The sequence below is a fragment of the Myotis daubentonii genome, chromosome 2, assembly GCF_963259705.1.
Source record: "Myotis daubentonii chromosome 2, mMyoDau2.1, whole genome shotgun sequence".
Taxonomy (NCBI): Eukaryota; Metazoa; Chordata; class Mammalia; order Chiroptera; family Vespertilionidae; genus Myotis; species Myotis daubentonii.
In genome coordinates this window covers 125,114,998-125,122,314 of record NC_081841.1, presented here as the reverse complement: position 1 = coordinate 125,122,314, position 7,317 = coordinate 125,114,998, and the positions used below count along the sequence as shown (strand labels likewise).

Sequence of the window (7,317 nt, the reverse complement as noted above, 5' to 3'; positions counted from 1 at the left end):
ATGCTGACATGCCGAGCTCAAAAGGTTCGCCATCACTGCTCTAGACATTGCCTATGCTGCCTCTCAGGGACAGTAGACTGGACTTTACGAAATCCATCTTTCCTGCATAAAGACTCCCATTCCACTTTTCTCCTTCTTTCTCTGGAAGATAGTGAGAACCTTTAACCCTTGCAATAGTCAAGACTATGCCCCTCTGACAGCATGAAGCAGTTACAAGAAGATGAAGAACTTGTGTTCTGTAAATGGAGGGAGGGGGTTGTTACTGTTGTAATTAGCTAGTTATTAATATTAATAATAGGAAGAGGGCAAAGGGAAACCCAGACATTATAAGCATGTTCATCTGGGCAGCTTCACCAGGAAGCTGCAGTTTCACACTCCACAGGGAAACATGAGTCCATTCCCTGCAAATCACTGGAGGAAAGGCTCCAACAAAAGGGAGATGGCCATTTGCGTAGTGAAGATCCTTGCCTTTCAGTCTAACTTGGAACAAAGATAATTGGCTGGGGTGAGTGACTGGGGTGGAGGACAGAGCCTCTGCAAGCCTATGAAAACTTGGAATGCACAAACCCAAGACAAAGAAATTCTCTCTCTTGTTCATCTTGTTTTCCTCCTCCTTCCTTGCATTTGCCTGTGCACTAGCCTGAAAGGTGGCCCTAAAAGCTGCATGGCCCATGGCCATGCAGACCCTACATGCAACAAACTGCAGCTGGGAACACAAGCTAAGTGAGACCGATGCTAAACTGGACTATGCATTATGGAGCAAAAACTCTGGACACTGGTTTTAATCCTAGTTCATCTGAAGAGGGGCTTTTTCCTTGGTTGGGTGGAGCGAGATAAGACTTAGGAAATGCAGAGGTTTAATTCTACAGAAATGACACTCTCCATGATGCATCATCCTCCCATGTGGGCCTCCAAAAATTCTTATTCCAGTGGCATCCCGAGAAGCCCACTTCCACTAGCAATAGGTGGGAACATGGAGGACACCCCACCAATAACATTCCCTCCCCTACTTCCTTTAGATACACTCAGAAGACTTTCCTCTTTACTAAGTGCCATCTTTCTACTAGCTGCTGAATGGTGGCCTTAGTGGGCATGGGCAGCATGCTGCGGAGTAGAATGGAGTATGGTCCTAGGAGCACAGCAGGAGCTTATTTTTTTGGCCTTTTGTTCTCCTTCCAAATAATGAATAGAAATCTGGTCTTAAGTCTTTGACAAACTAAACTGAGGTCCCTACCAACTTTGGAGGATACATAGACAAGGCATAATTGTCCAGTTATCCTATGTCAGCAAAAACTTTCAATGGCCCTCCCACCTGTTTAACATGCTTTCTTTCCCTTTGCCAAACATGTGCTGCAATTTTTGACCTGTGTATTCTTTAAGACTTTATCTAAATCATTTCTTTTTGCAAGTTTGTCCAGGTTCCTAGTTAATATCAATGTCTCCTTTAACTTATTATTTGATGAGCTTTGACTCTTTATTACAGTGTGATATTAATATGAATCTATATCTATAACATCATCTAGAACTAGATCTATGTCTGCATTTCTTATGTTATTATTTCATTTTACTATATTACTATGAGATTATGTTTACCTTTAATTTGTGCAGCACAGTGCCTTGCATACAGTATTTGTCAGACTGGATTGAAAGTCAAATAAGCTGAAATTGTTCATTGTCTCATTACTTAGTCCTTCCAGTTGGCAAGTGTATTGGGTTCTGAGAAGCTCGTGATTGATTACTAGTTGTACTGATTCAAACTTAGGCTATCCATATTCAATTTGGACATATTCCAAATTTAATGAATGATGCCATACTGCCAGATTTCACATTGCAAAGTGAGTTTGATTAAATTATATTAAATACATAGAATTTTTTATGTAGACTGCTTCAAATTTACTTACTTTGGGGCCTTGATTTACTTGATTTGTGGGCTCATATGTTCAGTCTTATTCACTAGTTTATGATTTGCTGAGTTAATTAACCTTTGCATTTTGTGTTCTTCAGATTTCAGAGGCTGAAGTAATGTTTTTTTTTTTCTTTTACTGCTGTCTTTCTATATGAACATTAACAAGTTACTTATAATCCCTGTGCAAAACAAAAACAATAGTGTATTACTTGTAGCCTAGCAATTTCTCAAAATTATTATGTGATTATGTTTATAGAGTCTTTTATCCTTGTTCAGTGGATAAAAGCTATGTGACAACCAAATAAACAAAAATAACAGCATTAGTGTTATTATTAAGGCAATATCTACTGGAGCAGGGGGCAAGAACGATGCTGAAGGCCAGGGCGGTGGATGTAGCCTCTCCTGTCCTGGACCTACTAGAGCTAAGGACCTGAGGAATCTGAAGAGACTGCAGATAGGTGGATGAGACAGGAGTGTCCTTGATTGGAACTTTCTGTGCCTCCTCAACTTGTGTGACTTTTTCCTTCACCAGGTTAGGGGTGTTTTCTGCCATTATTTCTTTAAACATGTTCTTTGTTTCTTGCTCACATTTTTTAATGAAAATTCTAAACAAAGTGGGAATAGAGGAATCATACCTCAACATAATAAGAGCCATACATGACAAACCTTCAGCCAATATCATACTCAATAGGCAAATTCAAAGGGAGTCACACCTAGAGAAATCGTAATTAAAATGGCAAACGTTAAAGACAAAGAAAGACTCTTAAAAGCAAAGAGAGAGAGAGAGAGAGAGAGAGAGAGAGAGAGAGAGAGAGAGAGATGAAATTACCTACAAAAGAGGTCCCATTATAATGTCAGCTGTCTTTTCAACAGAAACACTTCAGGCCAGAAGGAATTGGCATAAATTATACAAAATAATAAAAAGCAAGGGCTTGAATCCACTCTATTAAGCAAGGTTATCACTTAAAATTGATGGTGAAATTAAAAGCTTTCTGAACCAAAAATTTTTAAAAAATGGTTAAAGGAGTACATTGCCACAAAACCATCAATGAAAGAAATATTAAAGTGAACTGATTTGAAAACAAGAAAAAAAGAAGAGAGAGATGATCATAGGCATAAAGTAAATAAAAATGTCAATAAATAAATATCTTTCAATAATAACTTTAAATGTAAATGGATTAACTGCTCCATTCTAAAGACATAGCGTGACTGAATGGATAAGAAAATATGACCCATATGTGCTGTCTACAAGAGGCCCACCTCAGAACAAAAGATACACAGAGACTGAAAGTGAAGAGATGGAAAAAAAGATTTCATACAAATAAAAATGAAAAAAGAAAAAAAAACGAACTCAGGTAACAATACTCATATCTGACAAAATAGACTTCAAAACAAAGGCCATAACAAGAAACAAAGAAGGCCACTACATAGTACTAAAGGGGATTGTTTAAAAAGAAAATTTAACCCTTGTAAACATATATGCACCCAATACAGAAGCATCCTATATAATAAAAGCCCAGCGACCTAAATGGTGGAACAACCAGAATGACCAGAGACCAAGGTGATCAGGCAGGCAGGTAAGTGGTTAGGGGTGATCAGGCAAGCAGGTGAGTGGTTAGGGGAAATTAGGCAGGCAGGCAGGAAGGTGAGTTAGGAGCCAGTGGTTCCGGATTGTGGGAGGGGGAAGGTTGGGCTGAGGGACCCCCTCCCATGAACAAATTTCATGCACTGGGATTCTATAATAATAAAAGCATATTATGCTAATTAGACTGGATGTCTTTCCAGATGAAGCCAGGGCTATGAAGGAAGCCTGGGTCTCAGGTGCCTGCTGGCGGCTGGAGGGAAGTTCAGGTCCCATGTGCCAGTGGGAAGACGGTACTGGCAGTTGGGGGAAGGAAGGCCTACTCTTGCACCAGTATCTACACTAATAAAAGAGAAACATGAAAATTAACCATCACTCTGCCACTCCTCTACACCCACCAGCCAGTCAGGAGGGAGTATGCAAATTAACCCAACCAAGATGTAGGCGGCCATGGAGCTGGAGCGAGCAGGAGGCTTGGGTTGCCCCTAGTGATGGAGGAAGCCAAGCTTCCTGCCTGCCCTGGCCGGCCCTGGGCTCTGCTCAAGGCTACAAAGTTTCAATTATAGAAGATAAATAAATCCCAGATACCTGCTTCCAGCTGGCCTGGCCTCCACTCAAGGAGGCCCTGAAAAAATAAAAGGAAAAAAGGAGAGGCTGGGAGCTTGAGTCACCAGGGGGCATGGCCAGCCTGAAAACAGCCCTCAGCCCTTCACCCAGGCTGGCCAGGCACCCCAGTGGGACCCCCACCCTGATCTGGGACACCCTTCAGGGAAAACCAGCCAGCCCGCACCCATGCATGAGGCCTCTATCTATACTAATAAAAGGGTAATATGCTAATTGGACTGGGAGACCTTCCAGAAGACCTTCCAGACGTTCTTCTGGACAAAGCCATGATGGCGGGGCAGAGGTAGAGGTGATTAGAGGCCAAGAGGGGAGGGCAGTTGTGGGTGATCAGGCTGATGGGGAGTGGGGCCATTGGGGGTAAGCAGACCAGCAAGGGGCCAGTTGGGGGCGAGCAGGCCACCAGTGGGGGTCAGTTGGAGGTGATCAGGACAGCGGGGGGGGGGCAATTTGGAGTGAGAACGCCAGCATGGGGGCAGTTGGGGGAAAGCAGGCCAGTGGGGAGGGAAGGGGGGGTGAGCAGGCCATCAGGGAGGGCAGTTGGGGGCGAGCAGGCTGGTGGGGGAGCATTTGGGGGCAAGCAGGCAGGCGGCGGGGGGCAGTTGTGGGCGAGCAGGCCGGCAGGCAGAGTGGTTAGGGGCAATCAGGCAGGCAAGCAGGCAGGCAAGTGAGTGGTTAGGAGCCAGCAGTCCTGGATTGTGAGACGGATGTCCGACTGCTGGTTTAGGCCCGATCGCTGTAAACTGGCAGTCGGACATCCTTCGAGGAGTCCCAGATTGGAGAGGGTGCAGGCCGGGCTGAGGGACACCCCCACCCCGTGCACCAATTTTGTGCACCGGGCCACTAGTATGTATATATATCCTATCTAATAAAAGAGTAATATGCAAGTTAACCATCACTCTGATACAAATATTGTGGCTCCCATAGCCACAAGATGGCGGCACCCAGTCCCCTCAGGCCCACTGGAGTCCCCAGTCCTTTCAGCCCGAACTGATTACTATGGCAAGTGGACCAAGAAGGTTTTCAGCAAGTGTGAGAAGCAAGTGTGAGAAGCAAGCCTTGACGGGCGCAGGGCCACTGCACCCCGGGAAGGCCCTCCGAGTTCTGTTCTGAAACCTCAGGCACCCACTCCAGCGGGGGTTGGGGAGAAAGCGCCCCTGCTGCCCACCCAGTGCCAGGTTCCTGGTTAAGGAAGCGAGTCCAAGTCGTAGCCACAAGGCCTGGTGGGGCTATCTCACCCAAGACCATCCTGGCTGAGCACCTCTGGGATCACCGGTGGAGCGGGTGTAAGTTGAACATTTTAATGAAAATGTGACGCCTGCACCCCGCCCCACTGTGTCCTGATCCCAGCGAGGAGAGGGCAGCGGGATCGGAGGTGCAGCCTCAGGACCCCGTTAGGAGGCACCAGGGCTCAGGAGGGGCTGGGAGCAACCTGCAGGCGTGCTATGAGGAAGAGGTGCTGAAGCGCCAGGACACCGAGGACCGGCTGCTGGAGGCGCACAAAGGTGCAGAGGAGGCGGCTCTTGCCGGCACTGAGCTCGAAAAGCGCATCGACCGCCTGATGGACGAAATCACCTTTCTGAAGAAGATGCATGAAGAGGAGCTCCCCCAGCTGCAGGCACAGATCCAGTATGCTCAGATCTCTGTGAAGATGGACGTGTTTTCTAAGCCCGACCTTTCTGCAGAGCTCAAGGACATCCGTGCCCAGTACGAGAAGCTGGCTGCCAAGAACTTGCAGAATGCCGAAAAATGGTTCAAGAGCCGCTTCACCGTGCTGCCAAGAACACCGAAGCACTGTGCGCAGCCAAGGATGAGGTATCAGAGAGCCTCCGCCTGTTCAAGGCCAAGACCCTGAAGATAGAAGCATGCCGGGACATGAACGAAGCGCTGGAAAAGCAGCTGCAAGAGCTGGAGGATAAGCAGAAAGCCGACATTAGTGCTATGCAGGACACAATCAACAAAATAGAAAATGAGTTGAGAACTGCAAAGATTGAAATGGCACAATATTTAAAAGAATACCAGGACCTCCTCAATGTGAAGATGGCTTTGGACATTGACATTGCAGCTTACAGGAAACTCTTGGAAGGTGAGGAGACAGGCTCAGTTTCACCAGCATGGGAAGCATAGCCAGCAGCTACTCTCAGTTTCACTAGCGTGGGAAGCATAGCCAGCAGCTACTCCCAGAGTTCCCAGGTCTTTGGCCCATCTGCCTACGGTGGTTTACAGACCAGCTCCTACTTGATGTCCACTCGCTCCTTCCCTTCTTAATACACTAGCCACATCCAGGAGGAGCAGATCGAGGTGGAGGACACCTCTGAGGCTGCAAAAGCCGAGGAAGCTAAGGATGAACCCTCCTCTGAAGGAGAAGCTGAAGAGGAGGAGAAGGAGAAGGAAGAGGCTGAGGAAGAGGAAGGAGAGGAAGAGGAAGAAGGTGCCAAGGAAGAATTTGAGGATGCAAAGGAGGAAGAAGGAGCTGAAGGTGAAGGAGAAGATGTCCAAGAAGCTGAGGACGAGAAGAAAGATGAAGGTGCTGGGGAGGAGCAAGCAATCAAGAAGAAAGATTGAGCCCCCCTTTCCTTAATTATTTCAGGAATAATCCTCCTGAAACCAGGTCAACCCTGTCACCAACCAAGCAGTTGAGTTCCCGATACTATATGAATGAAGAAGTCAATATATGTAACATTCTGAGGTGACTCAGGTTGGGCATTAAATGTTGTGCTATGACTTTTCTCCTTATGCAGAATATCTTTTTGCTTGCAGAGTGGCTTTTTGGCTTGCTGCCAGCCTGTGCATGGTTCACGCTTATGAGTTCAGGATCTATGGCAATGTGAATAATTCAGATGTTTACAATAAAAACACATGAATACATGAATTCACTAATGTTAATGTTAAACTTCATGGAAAAAAATAGTCCTTTGAATCTTTGGTGGTTAGAAATTAAAGACCTCAAATCATGTGCAATAAACATTAAATAAAGTTACACTGAATGACAAAAAAAGAAAAAATACATCAGGGGCCAGGAAATATTCAAAGAACTGGGGAACCATTCCCAAATCAGGAAGGGAAGTCACAGGGTGTATATTATTGCTATAAATACAAAGAAAGGAAATTACTGGCCAATATACCTGTGAACACAGATGCTAGAATATTAACAAATCATATCAAGCAATACATTAAAGAGACTATACACCAGGATCAATTAGGATTT

At 45.5% G+C, this 7,317-nt stretch overlaps 1 pseudogene; it reads left to right on the top strand.

Moving 5' to 3' along the window:
• Nucleotides 1–201: 201 nt before the first annotated feature.
• Nucleotides 202–7,062, top strand: LOC132226667 (neurofilament light polypeptide-like; annotated as a pseudogene).
• The last annotated feature ends 255 nt before the right edge of the window (nucleotides 7,063–7,317 follow it).